Source organism: Sus scrofa, chromosome 5 (genome assembly GCF_054392235.1).
Source record: "Sus scrofa isolate SSC_HxYL_T2T_F1_AM1 chromosome 5, Sscrofa_HxYL_maternal_Yorkshire_Landrace_v2.0, whole genome shotgun sequence".
In the NCBI taxonomy this organism is placed as follows: Eukaryota; Metazoa; Chordata; class Mammalia; order Artiodactyla; family Suidae; genus Sus; species Sus scrofa.
Genome location: NC_139387.1, coordinates 47593880 through 47611688, shown reverse-complemented (window position 1 = coordinate 47611688; position 17809 = coordinate 47593880). Strand labels below are relative to the sequence as shown.

General features: G+C 33.4%; 1 long non-coding RNA gene across 2 annotated transcripts in view; it reads left to right on the top strand.

Annotated features, from left to right (window-relative positions):
* Positions 1–17809, top strand: part of LOC146403349 (uncharacterized) — a 139283-nt gene that overhangs the window by 56042 nt on the left and 65432 nt on the right. The window lies entirely within an intron of this gene.

Sequence of the window (17809 nt, the reverse complement as noted above, 5' to 3'; positions counted from 1 at the left end):
GATAGGGAGTGTAAAAGCTGAATCAATTGGGAAGCAACAGCACAATCCTTGCAATAGTCAAGAGCCTTGAACTATGTGTCCTTTGCTCATTGAGGTCTTGAAGGATAGGATAATCTGTTCTTGATTCTAGATCATTAAATGATCCCTGTCTGAGTTTCAGAAAGATTGGCATGATTTTTTTTGTAAATGTTTCATCAGTAAAACCTTCTGGTCTTAGACATATTGGAAGGTCTTTTGTTACTGATGAAATCTCCTTACTAGTAATTAGTCTGTTTATATTTTCTACGTTTTCTTGAATCAGTCTTAGTAGATTATATGATTCAAGGAACTTATTCATTTCTACTAAATTTTCCAATTTGTTGTTAAGTAATTGTCATAAGTAATTGAATATAGTTCTCTGTGCTATACCAGGATCTCATTGTTTATCCCTCCGAATGTGATAGTTGGAATCTACCAACCCCAAATTCCCAATCCATTCCACTCCCCCCTCCCCCTTGGCAACCATAAATCGGTTCTCCATGTCCATGAGACCCCCTCACAGTAGATAGGTTTGTTTGTGCCATATATTAGATTCCAAATATAAGTGATATCATATGGTATTTGTCTTTCTCTTTCTGACTTACTTCAGTTAGTATGAGAATTTCTAGTTCCATCTATGTTGTGGCAAAGGGCATTACTTTGTTTTTTTAAAGGATGAGTAGTACTCCAATGCATATATGTACCACATCTTCTTAATCCATTCAGTGTGGGATCTGAGCCGTGCCTGCAACCTACACCACAGCTCATGGCAATTCCAGATCCTTAACCCACTCAGTGAGGCCAAGGATTGAAGTGGCATCCTCATGGATACTAGTTGGGTTTGTTTATGCTGAAGCACAATGGGAAGTCCCTGAAGAATTTTTAATAATAGCCATTCTGATTGCTGTGAGGTGGTAACTCATTGCAGTTTTGATTTACATTTCTCTAACAATTAGAGATGTGGAACTTTTTTTTTTATTACTCAAAGAATTTACTACATTTATACTTGTACAATGATCATCACAATCTAATTTTATAGGATTTCCATTCCACAACCCCAGTGTATCCTCCCACCCCATAAACTGTCTCATTTGGAAACCTTAAATTTTTCAAAGTGTGTGAGTCAGCATCTGTTCTGCAAATAAGTTCATTTTGTCCTTTTTTCAGATTCCACATGCCACTGAAAGCATTTGATGTTGGTGTCTCATTGTCTGACTGACTTCATTTAGCATGATAATTTCTAGGTCCATCCATGTTGCTAAAAATGCCGGTATTTTGTTCCTTTTAATGGCTGAATAATATTCCATTGTGTGTATATGTACATCCTCTTGATCCAGTCCTCTGTTGATGGACGTTTAGGTTGTTTCCATGTCTTGTCTATTGCAAAGAGTGCTTCAATGAACACTGGAATACATATGCCTTTTCAAGTTTTCTCCAGATAGATGCCCAGGAGTGGGATTGCTGGATCAAGTGGTATTCTATTTTTAGTTTTCTGAGGAATCTCCGTACTGTTTTCCACAGTGGTTGCATCAATTTACAATCCCACCAACAATGTAATAGGGTTCCTTTTCCTTCACATGCTCTCCAGCACTTATTGTTTGTAGACTTTTGGATGATTGCCATTCTGGCTGGTGTAAGGTGGTACCTCATAGTGGTTTTGATTTGCATTTCTCTAAAAATGAGTGATGTTGAGTATCTTTTCATGTGTTTTTTGGCCATCTGTATGTCTTCTTTGGAGAATTGTCTGTTTAGATCTTCTGCCCATTTTTTGTTGGGGTCAAACCACAAGATGAGAGAACAAGAGAAGAAGGGAAGAAAAGAGAGCAACAAAAACAAATCCAAAGCAATTAATAAGATGGCAATAAGAACATACATATCAATAATTACCTTAAATGTTAATGGACTAAACACCCCAACCAAAAGACATAGACTGGCTGAATGTATACAAAAACAAGACCCATATATATGCTGTCTTCAAGAGACCCACTTCACTTGTAGGGACACACACAAATTGAAAGTGAGAGGATGGAAGAAAATATTCCATGCAAACAGGAATCAACAGAAAGCTGGAATAGCAATACTCACATCAGACAAAATAGACTTTAAATGAAGAATATCTTAAGAGACAAGGAAGGCCACTACCTTATGATCAAAGGATCAATCCAAGAAGAAGATATATCAATTTTAAATATCTACGCACCCAACAAAGGATCACCACAATATATAAGGCAACTGCTAACAACCTTAAAAAGACAAATTGACAATAACACAATAATAGTGGGGTGCTGAGACCAGCTCAGCAGGATGGAGCTGAAGAATGGGTGCTATGAAACTTAAGGAATAAAGTAACATAAAACAAGACACAGAGACATTTATCTTAAGACCAGGGAACTCAAGGTCTCAGGGACCAAGAGCACCGCCTCAAGAAACCACACTGCTTTTATTGTGCTCTTTAAGATTACTTCAAGTGAGGAGGGGATTATAGGTGGAGGATATAGGGTTTTTTTTAATATTTTATAAGTTATTTTATTATTTTAAAAGTCACTTAGCTGGTAGATGGTTAAACTTTTACTCTAAACTTTAGGCATTTAAGAATCATTAGCATTTGAGTTAGCTATCTATGCATAACATTTCAGAGCATCCTCACTGTGCCTCCACAAAGGCATGCCTGTTTGTGGCAACCTGGCATGCCTAGGTTGGCACCTTGGTTCTCTTTGCTAATGCATATTCTGCTAATGACCACTCATAAACAACTTGGCCATGAGGTTCCTCTTTCTCTTATTCTTTTGAGGACATATCATGCTTGTGCAAACAGCAAGCCAATCTGCACAGGTCTGGCGTGCCTAGACCAACACATTATGTCCTCATTCAGCTGACCCTATGAATAGTGTGTGCCTTTAGGTCTTTGTTCTTAAGCTTAAGTCATTTGCCATCACTGTGACTGTTTTTCAAGCAGGAAGATGCGGTAAAGTAAAGCAGGACAAGATGGAGATTTTAGCAAAGAGGCTAAGAAAATATTGTAGAAACATGTCTTAGACAGTGGGGGACTTAAAACCCCACTTACAGCAATGGACAGATCATCCAGACAGAAAATCAATAAGGAAACACAGGCCCTGAATGAAGCATTAGACCAGATGGACTTATTAGATATTTATAGGACATTCCATCCAAAAGCAACAGAATACACATTCTTCTCAAGTGCACATGGAACATTCTCTAAGATTGATCACATCGTAGGCTACAAATCCAACCTCAGTAACTTTAAGAAAATTGAAATCATATCAAGCATCTTCTCCAACCACAACACTATACCACTGAAAATCAACAAAAAGAAAAAAACTGCAAAAAACACAAATACGTGGAGACTAAAGAACATGATACTAAACAACCAAGGGATTACTGAAGAAATCAAAGAGGAAATTAAAAAATACCTAGAAGCAAATGACAATGAAGATACAATACTCCCAAAGCTATGGGATGCAGTAAAATCTGTTGTTAAGAGGAAAGTTTATATCAATACGAGCCCACCTCAGGAAACAAGAAAAAGCTCAAATAAACAAGCTAACTTTACATCTAAAGCAGCTTGAGGGAGAAGAACAGACAAGACCTAAAGTTAGTAGAAGGAAAGAAATCATAAAGATCAGAACAGAAATCAATGAAGTAGAAATGATGTAAACCATAGAAAATATCAATGAAACAAAGGGCTGGTTCTTTGAAAAGATCAACAAAATTGATAAACCCATGTCTTCTGTGGTGAATTGTCTATTCAGGTCTTATGTCTGTTTTTTTTTTTTTTTTTGCTGTTGGGTTGTATAAGTTGTTTCTATATTTTAGAGATTAAGCTCTTGTAAGTTGCATCATTTAAAATTATTTTCTCCCATTCTGTATATTGTCTTTTTATATTTGTTTTTTTTTATGGCTTCCTTTACTTTACAAAAGCTTGTAAGTTTGATTATGTCACCATTGGTTTATTTTGTTTTTAGTTCTATTGCTCTGGGAGCTGATCTAAGAAAATATTTGTACAGTAGTTGTCAGAGAATGTTTTACTTATGTTCTTTTCTAGGAGTTTTATGGTGTCTTGTTTTATGTTAAAGACTTTTAGCCATTGTGATTTATTTTTGTGCATGGTGTGTGGGTGTGTTCTAGTTTCATTAATTTATATACACCTGTCCAGATTTCCCATCACTACTTGCTGAAAAGACTGTCTTTTCCCCATTTTAGATTCTTGCCTCTTTTGTTGAAGTTTAATTAATAATAGTTTTCTGGGTTTACTTCTGAGTTCTCTATTCTAATCCACTGGTCTGCATGTCTGTTTTGGTACCAGTATCACACTGTTCTGATTCCTGTAGCTTTGTAAATATTGACTGAAATCTGGGAGATTATGCCTCCTGCTTGGTTTTTGTTCCTCAAGATTGCTTTTGCAGTTCTGGTTCCATATACATTTTTGCATTGTTTATTCTAGTTCTGTGAAAAATGTCATGGGTAATTTGATAGGAATCACATTAAATATGTAAATTGCTTTGGGTAGTATGGCCATTTTAACAATATTAATTCTTCCAATCCAGGAGCATGGAATATCTTTCCATTTCTTTGAATACTCCTTAATTGTCTTGATTAATGTTTTATAGTTCTCAGCATATATCTGTCACCTCCTTAGTCAGGTTTATTCCTAGGTATTTAATTTTTGGTGTTGTGATTTCAAAAGGTATTTTATTTTCCTTTTCTAATATTTTATTGTTAGTACACAGAAATGCAAACGGTTTCTGAATGTTGATCTCGTATCCTGCTACTTTGCTGAATTCCTTGATCAGTTTGAGTAGTTTTTGCATGGAATCCTTAGGGTTTTCCATAATAGTATCACATCATCTGCATTTAGTGACAATTTTACCTCTTCTCTTCCAATTTGGATATTTTTTATTTCTTTTGTTTGTCTGATTTCTGTGGCTAGGACTTCCAATACTATGTTGAATAACAGTGATGAGAGTAGGCATCCTTGACTTGTTCCAGATTTTAGTGGGAAGGCTTTTGCTTTTCTCCATTGAGTATTATTTGGCTGCAGATTTGTCATAAGTGGCTTTTATTATGTTAATGTATGTTCCCTTTATACCCACCTTGGTAAGAGTTGTTATCATGAATGGATATTGGATTTTTTTTTCAAATGCTTTTTTGTGTCTATTGAGATGATCATGTGTTTTTTTTTTAGTTTTCTTTTGTTAATGTGGTGTATAACATTGATTTAACTATGTTGAACCATCTTTGTGAAACTTTAATGATTCGAACTTTGTCATGGTATATGATCTTTTTTATATATGTTAGATTCATTTGGCTAAAATTTTGTTGACAATATTTGTGTCTATATTCATAAAAGATATAGGCCTATTTTCTTTTTTAGTAGTATATTTGGTTTTTGGTACTAGGTTATTTGTGGCTTCATAGAATGTCTTTGCGAATGTTCCTTCTTCAAACTTTTGGAGAAGCTTAATAAGGAGGGGTCTAAGTTCTTCTTTGTATGTTTGGCAGAATTCAATTATGAAGCCATCTGGTCCTGGCCTTTTGTTTGTAGGGAGTGTTTTTATGACATAATCAATAACGTTTCTAGTGATCAGTCTATTCAATTGATCTATTTCTTTTTAGTTCAGTTTTGTCAAGCTGTATATCTCTAGAAATGTGTCCATTTCTTCCAGGTTGTCAAATTTGTTAGCATATAATTGTTAATGCTATTTTCTTATGGTTTTTCTTATATTTCTATAGTATCCATTGAGATTTCTCCCTTTCTTATTTTGATAATTTGGGTTTTTTCTCTCCTCTTCTTGGTGAGTTTGGTCAGAGGTTTGCCAATTTTGTTTACCCTTTCAAAAAGCCAACTAGGTTTTATTGATTTTTTTCTATTTTTTTTAATCTCTATTTTATTGCTTTCTTCTCTTTGTCTTCCTTCATTCTGATGACTAGCTTTTGTTTGTTTTTCTAATTTGTTTTAGGTGGTAGGTTAAGTTGTCAATTTGAGTTTTTTCTTCTTTTTAGAGGAAGGCCTGCATTGCTATGAACTTCCCTATAAGAACTGCATTTGTGGCATCCCATAGATTTGAATGGTTGTTTTTTTCATTATCAGTTGTCTCAAGGTATTTATTAATTTCCATTTTGATTTCCTTGATGACCCGCTGTTTATTTAGTAGCATGTTGTTTAGTCTACATGCAGTCAGTTTTTTCTTATTTCTTTTCCTATGGTTGATTTCTAGTTTCATGCCATTGAGGTCTGAAGATACTTGAAATATTTTATATTGAGGTTACTTAAATTTGTCGAGGTTAGTTTTGTGCCCTAATTTGTGCTCAATCCTCGAGAATATTCCATGTGCACTTGAGAAGAATGTATATTTTGATTTTTTTGGCTATAATGTCCTGAAAATATCAAGTCTAACTTTTCTATTATGTCACTTAAGGTCTCTATTGCCTTATTGATTTTCGATCTAGTGTATCTTTACATTGATATGAGTGTGGTGTTAAAGTCTCCTACTCATAGTAATCCCATCAGTTTCGCCTATGTCTCTTGGGTGCTTCTATATTCGGGGCATATTTATTGTCAAGTGTAATACACTTTTATTGAATTGATTCTTTTATCATTAAATAGTGTCCTTCTTTGTCTTTCTTTATGCTCTTCTTTTTAAAGTTTATTTTGTCTGATATGAGCATTGCAACTCCTGTTTCCTGTCTTTTTCATTCACGTGAAATTTTTTTTCAATTCCCTGTGGTTTCAATTTGTATGTGTCTTTTGTACTAAGGTGAATCTCTTTTAGGCAGTATATTCTAGGAACTTGTTTTTTTTTATGCAATCTGCCATTCTGTGTCTATTGATTGGAGCATTCAGTCCATTGATGTTTATGGCAATTATTGATAATATGTATTTATTACTATTTTTAAATCTTGTTTTCCAGTTGAATCTATGTTTCTCCTTTGTTCTTTTCTTTCTTTGGTTGGATGATTTCCTTTTACTTTTTGCTGTTTCCTCTTTTTAGTTTTTGTGAATGTAATGTTTGGTTTTTATTTGTGGTTGCCCTGTTTTTCAAGTATAACCCCTTCCTATATTTGCTTGCTTTAGCCTGATATTGAAAAAGAGTCAAGATTTTCTTACTCTCCTTCCCCACTTTTTATGATTTCCAGTGTCCTTTTTTTTAACATATTCATATTTATCCTTTTGATGTTTCTTTTGTTTAACTTCACTTTTACAATAGTTTTTTTTTTTCTTTTATATTTGTTTACTGGCTTATTTAAGTGATTATTTTCCATTTGTGATATCCTCCATCTTATATCTTCTTCTTTCCTGTTTAGAGGAGACTTTTCAATATTTCTTTTAGAATGGATTTAGTATTGCTGTATTCTTTTAGTTTTGTTTGCTGGAGTAATTCATTATTTCTCTTTCTATTTTAAATGATATTCTTGCAGGGTAGAGTATTCCAGGCTGTAAAATTTTTCCTTTTAGAATTTTGAATATATCTTGCCACTCTCTTCTGGCATGTAGTGTTTCTGTAGAGAAGTCATCTGAGAGCCTCATGGGGGTTCCCTTATAATTCATTCTTTGTTTTTCTCTTGCTGCCTTTAGAATCATGTCCTTTAATTTTGCCATTTTTATTCTAATATGTCTTGGTGCATGTCTGTTTGGGTTCAGCTTGTTTGGGGCTCTCTGTTCTTCCTGTATCTTGATATTTATTTCCTTTAGTTTTGGAAAGTTTTCTGCCATAATTATTTCAAATACATTTTCAATACCTTTTTCTTTTTCTTATCCTTCTGGAACCCCTATTATGCATAAATTGTCCCACTTTATGTTATACCACAGATCTCTTATATTGTTTTATGCTTTTTCATTTGATTTTCTGTCTGCTGTTGTGATTGGGTGTTTTCTATTATTCTATCTTCCAAGTCACTTATTTATTCCTCTACATTATTCATTCTGCTCTTAAGTGCCTTTAAGTCAGCTTGTGTCTCTGCAAATGAATTTTCGAATTTTTCTATGTTCCTCCTTATAATTTATAGTTCCTTTCTAAATTAATATGCATTACTGTTCATATCCATTCAATTCCTTCATTTTTACTTTTATTTGTTCAGTATTTTCACGATCTTTTTTTGACCTTGGCATTGCGATACTGCAGAAAACTGTTTTATTGTTTTCTCTTTCAGGAGAATTCTACTATTCTTTATCTGGGAATGTTTCCTGAGCTTCTTCATTTTGCTTATATTTTTCTTATTCTGTGAGTTTAGGGAAAACAACTTCTCTAGTCCTGGAGGGCTATTTATATGTGAGAGCACCCCAGCTATTTTGTGAGGGCTTACTTCCTCTTGTTTGTAATAAGGGATGCTCTTGGTTTCAGTGCTTGCTGTGTCTTCCCTTAGTTTGTGCAGGCTATTATACTCATGCTGGTTTATAGCCTGTGTGTGCTGACAGGGAGATGGAGGCCATGGACTGGTCTTGTACCTCATGCTTGGATGCTTGGCCCTTGACCTTTGGCCCTCCACCTGTAGGGAGGTGGTGCAGGCTGTTCCTTATTGCAGGGTCCTGGGAAGTGGTGACCCTCAGGCATGTGGAGGTGATGCCCGAAGTGACTGGCAGTGCCAGCAGCGATGCATGTGTGTTCCCAGTGGATTGAGAAAAAAACTTCTGGCAGTAGGTTGCAATGCCATTGTATTTTCATTTTCATCATCTCAAGATATTTTACTTCTCTTTTGATTCCTTCCCAAACTCATGTAATAAGAACAAAACCAAGCAAGGACACTACAAGAAACAAAAATTACAGGCCAACATTTGCAATGAACAAAAATGTAAAAGTCTTCAACAAAATATTAGAAAACCAAATTCAACAATGCACTAAATTGATCAAGTAGAATTTATTGCCAGGATGTGAAGATGGTTAAACATCTCAAATCATTGTGTGTGATATAGCATATTAATAAAATGGATGATAAAAATCATACAATCATCATATCAAGATTCAGAAAAAAACATTTGGCAAAATTCAAAAAATCAATTCAAGCTATAAGTTCTCAAAAAACCGTGTGTAAATGGAAAGTACATCAACAAAATAAAGACCCTATATGCCAAACTCACAACTAATATCATACTCAATAGTGAAATGCTGAAAGCTTTTACTCTAATATTAAGAACAATTAAAGATCCCACTATCACCTCTTTTATTCAGCATAAGCCAAGGCAGAGCAGTTAGGCACACACAAAAAAAGAAATACAAGGCATCTGAACCAGAAATAAACAAGTAAAACTGTCTTTATTGGCAAATGACATGATAGTATATATACAACCCTAAAGACTCCACAAAAGTGGTAATAAGAAATTTCTATAAATTTGCAGGATGTAAAGATAATACACAAAAATCAGCTAAATTTATATATACTAACAACAAACTATCAGAAAGGGAAATTAAGAGAACAGTCCCACTTCTTATTTCATCAAAAAGAATAAAATATCTAGGAATAAATTTAATCAAGGAGGTTAGAGACCTATACACTAAAAACTATGAGATATTGATTAAAGAAATTTAAGATGCAAAAAAATGGAAAGATATTCTGTGTTTATGAGTTGGAAAAGTTAATATTTTTAAAATTTCCTTATGACCCAGAGCAATCTACATACTACCCAAATAAATGCAATCCCTATTAAAATTCCAATGTCGTTTTTTCACAGAAAATAGAAAAAAAAACCCATAAAATTTATATAGGATTGAAAATCCTTTCAAATAGCCAAGGCAATCTTGACAAATAAGAACATAACTGGAGGTATCACATTTCCTAATATCAAGCCATATTACAAACTTTCGTAATAAAACAGTATGGTGCTGGCATAAAAGACACATAGATAAATGGAACAGAATAAAGAGCCCAGAATTAAACCCATGCATATATGGATGATTAATATACAACACAAGAACCAAAAATATACAATGGGGAAAGATTGTATCTTTCATAAATAATGTTGGGAAAGCTGGACAGCCATATTCAAAGAAAAAATCAACTCAAAATGTATTAAATACTTCAATATAGGACTTAAAACCATAAGACTCCCAAAAGAAAACAGAGGGTAAGCTTAACATTAGTTTTGGCAATCAATTTTTGGATTTGATACTAAAAGCAAAGGTTACCAAAGCAAAACATTTTTAAAAAGGTTGTGGTATATCAAACTAAGATTCTGTAAAGCAAATGGAACCTTAACAAAATGAAAAGTCAACCTACAATAGGAGAAAATATTTGCAAGTCATATATCTGATCAAAGCTTTGGCGTTACCATGGTGGTGCAGTGGAAACAAATCTGAGTCATGAGGTTGAGGGTTCAATCTCTGGCCTCACTCAGTACGTTAAGGATCTGTCATTGCCATGAGCTGTGGTGTAGGTCACAGATGCAGCTTGGATCCTGCTTTGCTGTGGCTGTGGTGTAGGCCGGCGGCTACAGCAATGATTAGACCCCTAGCCTGGGAACCTCCATATGCCATGGGCATGGTCCTAGAAAAGACAATGACAACAAAAACAACAACAACAAGTACTCACACAACTCAGTAGCAAAAAAACAAACAAAATTGCTTTAAAAATGGGCAGAGGAACTGAATATACATATTTCTGAAGCAGATGTACAAATGGCCAATAAGTACACAAAAGGCAAAAAAAAAAAAAAAATCACTGAAGTGAAAATCTAAAGCCACAATGAAATATCACCTTCCCCTGTCAGCATGGATATTATTAAAAATGTTAATGAGAGCAGATAGTTAAGATGTTTACAAGTGCCGAGAGCATCTACCTTATTGACTCTGGATATCTTGATATGTGGTTGGCTTACCTCAGTTCAAAATGATGCATTACCTCTTAAGATTTATCCATACATTCAATTAAGGAGTAGCCAAATCTTTTTATATCTTTTGCCTAACTTTAATTCAGTATGTGTAGAATTTAGAGCATGTCTTAATAAAGGCAATATTTGTCATTTATGTCCAGGGAGTATAGATGGAAGTGGGGTTTACTTGTTTAGTGCAAAAAATCTGTTGGGAAGTGATTTAAAGCTTTGTAAAGTTTAATATTAAAATAATAATTATTTTTGATTATTTCTATACTGTTTTATTGTTTGAGACATCAAGGTAAGTGATCTACATTCTTTTTTGTTATGAAAAATGAAAATATTTTAGATTTAAAAAGATTAATTTTTATGACAGATTATGAAATTTTAGAAATATGTAATAGAAACTAAGGTAGTACAATCACATTATCATATTTTAAGAACTTTGTCCTTGATTTCTATAATTTAAAATAATTATTGATTATGTTGTATAAGTTTGTCATTATGTAATAAAATATGTTTCCAAATAGTATATAACCTGAACTATATGCTTCAAACTGAGTCATTCTGACAGATATGTGCAATATGTTAAACTCTATGGTACACATTATGAAAGATTTCCCATATTACTACTTTTTTTTTTGGACTTTTTGCCTTTTCTAGGGCCTCTCCTGTGGCATATGGAGGTTCCCAGCTAGGGGTCTAATCAGAGCTGTAGCTGCCAGCCTATGCCACAGCCACAGCAACGCGAGATCTGAGCTGCGTCTGCAACCTACGCCACAACTCAGGGCAACACCGGATCCTTAACCCTCTGAGCAAGGCCAGGGATCGAACCCGCAACCTCATGGCTCCTAGTCAGATTAGTTAACCACTGAGCTATGACGGGAACTCTCCATATTACTACTTCTGAAGTTTTGTTTGGGCTTAGTTGCCAAGAAATGTTAATCACATTTTTGCTGATTGGTTAACTCTTATCTCTTTGCTCCAAATCAACCTTTGTATACTCTCTTCTGTGGTTTTGTGATTCTGTGGTTCTAGAGCAGAAACTCTGCAAACTACATTGCCCAGATTCCTTTATTACGTAACTTCTGCTAATAGGAGGAAATAGTGAGGCACTATGGTTCTCAACTGTGGCTGAATTTTAGAATCACCTGGGGAAATTTGAAGAATATTTTTACCTAATTTCTATGTCCAACAATTTGTATTTTATTGTTTTCTTGTGAGAACTGTGTATAAGGGTTTTTAAAACTAAGTGATTCTAATGAGAAGGTAAGATTAAGAATTATTATACTATAGGACAGTAGTCAGGGAATGTCTTGCCTCCTACATTTTGACTTTTCTTCCTTCACTGCCACTTGAATGACAGCATTCATGCCAGGAGGGTCAGTTAGCTCCTGCTTCCTGTCTTTCAGTCACATCTCAAATGGCTTTCCTGGGTCCTTTCAAAGATACCAGCAAAAGCTCACTGACATCACTAAACCTTCTTCAGAGGCCTGAGAATTCTCCTTTAAGCTTTTAAGATAGTAGTATAACCCAAGTTATTCTCTTCTTCAAAAAATCTGAGCACATATTTCACAAAACCTCACCTCTGAGTTCCTAATTTCTGAGAATTCCAATCTTTTATTCCACCAGCTTTTGAGTAGTAGCCAACTCCTGCAGTTTTAGTCTCTGAATTATATTGGCATTTCTCTTTTGCTCTTTCAACACTCCAAAACTTCTGTAAACATTTTCCTATATTAGAGCTCTTTTGTGTAAATATGTAGATGCTTACTATTTTCTTCATTGGACCCCACTGCACCTAAACTTTTTCTTAACTGTTTTCAACGGTATTGCTCTAATAGTCATAGATTAAATGGGAAATTTGAAAATAACAGATTGCTAAATTAGAAATATGGGAATTTTTCTGCAGCTTCTTTCTCTGTCTACATTTATATATTTGTATTCAAATAGATGAAATTCAGGAAGAGAAAGTTTATCCTGGAAACTGATTGTAGCTTTTAACATCTAGTTCTGCTTATTGTGGTGTATGACCAAGAGGTATAAGTGATATCTTAATAAAAATTGAGTACATTGTTGTTTATTTTTCTGCTTTTGCAAGAACAATAAAATGTTGTTTAAGATGGCTATAATTAAGAAGATGGTGTTTAAGACAAGCACTCAGGGAAATAATTTGGTAATATTTAAAATATTTTAATCTAGCTATTGTACTAAATGTTACATTAAAGATATTTTTAAAAGTTTAGATAGGATTTTCCATCATGGTGTAGCAGAAATGAATCCGACTAGGAACCATGAAGTTGCAGGTTCGATCCCTGGCCTCGCACAGTGGGTTAAGGATCCAGCATTGCTGTGAGATGTGGTGTAGGTTGCAGACATGGCTTGGATCTGGCATTGCTGTGACTCTGGCATAGCCCAGCAGCCATAGCTCTGATTAGACTCCTAGCCTGGGAACCTCCATATGCCCTGGGTGTGGACCTAAAAAGACAAAAGATCAAAAAAAATGTTTAGATATATTTTCCATAAGGGAAATTTCAGTGCCAATTTTTTACTTATGGCTATTTAGGATTTGTATAGGGAATAATTGGATCATTCAAATGTGATCAGTACTTTTTCTGCTTTCCTTGTTTTAGGTCCAATACCAATGTTATAGGCTCAAAAACAACTGGTATTTATGATAGCCATCCAAAACAGTACAGAATTACTTTTTTTCAAAGGAAATAGATAATTTAGTATCCATCATACTCTGATATTATGGTATAATTTATGAGAGGTGTTTAACTTTTAAAAAGTTACAGCTACTTAATTCCCCACCCCCACCCCTCCCAGATTTCTCTGTGGTGAGTGTGGCAGAGATTTATTAAGTCCATCCTTGCAATACAGGCTAATTTTCTAGTTAGATGCAAAACTAAAACACATACATCCCATATATTTTCTAGATGGAATAACACATTTTACTTTTATATAATCAAATTAAATTAAATGATAAAATTAAATTAAAATTAAATACTATAGAACTTTTTAAAAAAGTGATGCATTAAAAATAGTTATCTATCCTAATGGATTCAGAGGACAGGCACTAAAAATATAAGAGTTTAAGGGGCCAAATCTCTGTAAGCAAGGGATTAAAGTGGCTTATAGTTATGTAGTTTATGAAAAATATACATAGTTGAAAATTTTCTGCAGATGAGTAACAATATGTAGAGTCACAAAGAAACCAAATTTATTTGGAAAGACAATAAAACAAATAAGTAAAACATATATATATTAGTGAAAAGGGCTTTTTGTAAGATGAGTATCACCTCTTTCACAGTAAAATTCCTTGAGACAACAGCATTATTTGTGTTACTACCCATACAACAAGACCTTGGAATAATCAATTTCCTATAAAAGTTATAATTTATTATATTTTGAATGCATTTTACCATCTATGTTAAATTAATAGCAACTTCATCTTAGTTTTCAGCAGAGGCACTAGAACACATCATGGAACAAAACAATTTAATGGAAAAACTCATCAAAACATAGGTTTTTTTTTAATGTCCTACATTTAACATAAGAGATTTATAAATGGATAAACTTATCAATATCTTTTAAAGTCAGTATTTAAGTAAATTTGTGGAAACTTTGTTTCAGTTGCAGTCCTTAAAATATCTTCTTTGTTCTTTCAAAACATTATGCAAGTAACCTATCATGATTAGATGACAATGCAACTTTCTCATTTATATGGATTCAGTATCTAGATATGATAAAAAATTAACAGATCTTTAATAAACTAAATCTTTCTATTTCTACACGTAATAAATGTATTTCCCAGGCTTCAGAAACTGACACTATTTTTTTGTTCTGTATAGGTTATTTAAAATATGTATAAGGAAACATTCTAACTTTGTTTCTACCATAAACTAGATGATAAAGATAAGCTCCTTTATATCATCATACTTGAAATGGCAAAGTTTCTGTGGCTTTAATAACAAGCTTTTATGAGTATTTGATAAAAGAGGTAATCTTGTCACTTAAGACTGTTGTAATAGTTGTATATTATTTTAAAATTGGATTAAGCTCTTCTGAAGACTTTAGCTTCAAATTAAGACATATTTATTATTGTTTTAAAAAGACAACCAAAAAGAAAATACTGAGTATTTTAATTTTTGTCTTTATTTTGTCTTTTATGTTCTTTCTGAACATAAATGAACATATTTTAAATGAAAAAAACTGTGAATATTTTAATTACATATTTTTATGTTGGTTCTGTAATGAATGTAAGAATTAGTGATCTTATGAAATAATTTATAGTAGAAATTTTAATATGTGTAGTTTCCTCTCTAGTCTCAGGATTTCACTGATGAAATAATATGTGAATTATAATTTTTATTTATGTTGTAACATCAGTACATATTTCATAATTCTGTGGGGAAAAAACAGAATGATGCTTTCAGTGTTTTAAAAATTAGGCATTTATAAATGCAGAATGATGTCACACATTTAATTAAATCAGTTCCTTATGTAGTTAAAACTCAAGCAAATTTCCCTATTGAAAAAAATGATACAACTTATACAAAGCATACAGCAAGAAAAAGTATAAAACAACAAGCTTTAAATACTACTTTTACTTTGCATAATGGTGATATTATGATCAGAATAGAGCAAAACATAGTATTAAGCCAGGCTGCTTACATATGGGAGCAGTTTACTATCTGGAGAGCAAATAAAGAGGTAATTTTTTTTTTAAGTTAGTATACAACACCAGCCCAAAATAAACAGTTACAAGTAGAAAAAAATATAATGTTGTAAGACTAAAGATATTTTCTGGCACTTTGAGGTACCATGGAATTGAAGTCATGTAGTTTTAGGCAAAATTGAGAGAGAGTAATAAAGAGGTTTTCCCGTATACGCCTTGTCCCCACACCTGCAGACCCTCCCTCCACCATTATTATTACTATCATCCATAAGAATGCTGTATTTTTTTTTTTTTTTTTTACCAAGGATGAATCTACATTGGCATATCATCATCACTCAAAGTCCACTGTTTACATTAGGGTTCACTCTTGGTGTTGTACATTCTATGGGTTTGGACAAATATATAATGGCATGTATCCATAGTTATAATATCATACTGAAGGTATTCACTGCCCTAAAAATCTCGTGTGCTCTTTCTATTTACACCTCCCCTCAATTACTGATTTTTTTATTTTCATCAGAGTTTGCCTTTTCCAGAACATCATAATCATACAGTGTATAGCTTTGTCTGATTGGCTTTTTTTCACTCAGTAATATGGAGTTAGAGTTTTTCCATGCCTTTTCATGGCTTGATAGCTCATTTATTTTTAGTGTTGAATAATATTCCATTGTCTGGATGTACTGCAGTTTATCTTTTCACCTCCTGAAGAACATTGGGTTGCTTCTGAGTTTTGGCAATTATGAATAAAGCTGCTATAAACATCCATGTGCAGGGTTTCATGAAGACTTAAGCTTTCAACTTTATTGGGTAAATACCAAAGAGTGTTTTTGCTGGATCATCTGGTAAGAATATTGATAGTTTTTTAAAGGAGCCATCATACTGTCTTCTAAAATGGCTCTACTCTTTTGCACTTCCATCAGCAATGTATGTGAGTTCTTCCACATCCTCATCCATATTTGATGCAGTAAATGTTCCAGATTTTTCCCATTCTAATATGAATGTAATAGATGATTGTTTTTTCATTTCCCTAATGATATATGACTTGGAACATCTTTTCATATGTTTCTTTGCCATCTATGTATCTTCTTTGGTGAGGTGTTTGTTAAGGTCTTTGGCTCATTTTTTTAATTGGATTACTTTTTTGTTGTTGCATTTTAAAATTTTTTTTGTATTTCAGATAACAATCCTTTATCAGATATATATTTTGCAAATATTTTCTCCAAGTATATCATTTGATTTCTATATCTTTTGACATTATTTTTTCACAGGGCAGAAGTTTAAATTTTTAAACTAAATCTAAGGTATCAATTTTTTTTACTTTGATATTGTATCTAAAAAGGCATCCCCATACCCAAAGTCATCTTAATTTTCTCCTATGTTATCTTCTCAAAGACTTATAGTTTTGTGTTTTACATTTAGGTCTATGATCCTTCTATTTTATTTTTTGTAATGTATGTTAGGTCTGTGTTTAGACTTTTTTTTTTTTTTTTTTGCATGCTGATGTCCATTTGTTCCAGCACCATTTGTTGAAGAGACTATCTTTCCTTCATTGTGTTACCTTTGCTCCTTTGTCAAATATCAGTTGACTAGGAGTTCCCTCAGGACTCAGTGAGTTAAGGATCTGGCATTGTCACTGCTGTGGCTCTGGTTACAGCTGTGGAGTGGGTTCAATCCCAGGCCCAAAGCAGCCAAAAAAAAAAAAAAAAAAAATCAGTCCACTGTATGTATGAGGAGTGGGTTCAATCCCAGGCTTCCTCAAGTGCAGCCAAAAAAAAAAAAAAATCAGCCACGGTATGTATGAGGATGTATTTCTGGGCTCTATATTCTGTTCTATTGATTATTTTGTCCAGTCTCCTTTAATACACTGTCCTGGTTACTATAGATTCGTTTTAAGCCTTAATGTCAGGTAGTGCCAGTCCTCCAACTTTACTTTTCTCCTCAATATTGTGTCAGCTGCTCTGGGTCTTCTCCCTCTCCATATAAACTTTAGAATTAGCTTGTTAAAATAATATAGGATTTTACTGGGATTTTGAATGGGATTGCATTTGATCTATAGGTCAAGTTGATAATATCTTGAAAATATTGATACTTCACATCTCTGAACATGGGATATTTTTCCTTTTTTATTTCATTCATCAGAATCTCATAGTTTCTCTCATAAATCTTGTATACATTTTGTGAAATTTATGCCTATTTTTTGAATGCTAATGTAAGTTGTGTTCTGTTTTTAAATTTTGAGTTTCACTTTTTGTTGTTAGCATATAGGAAAGCAATTGACTTTTATGCATTAA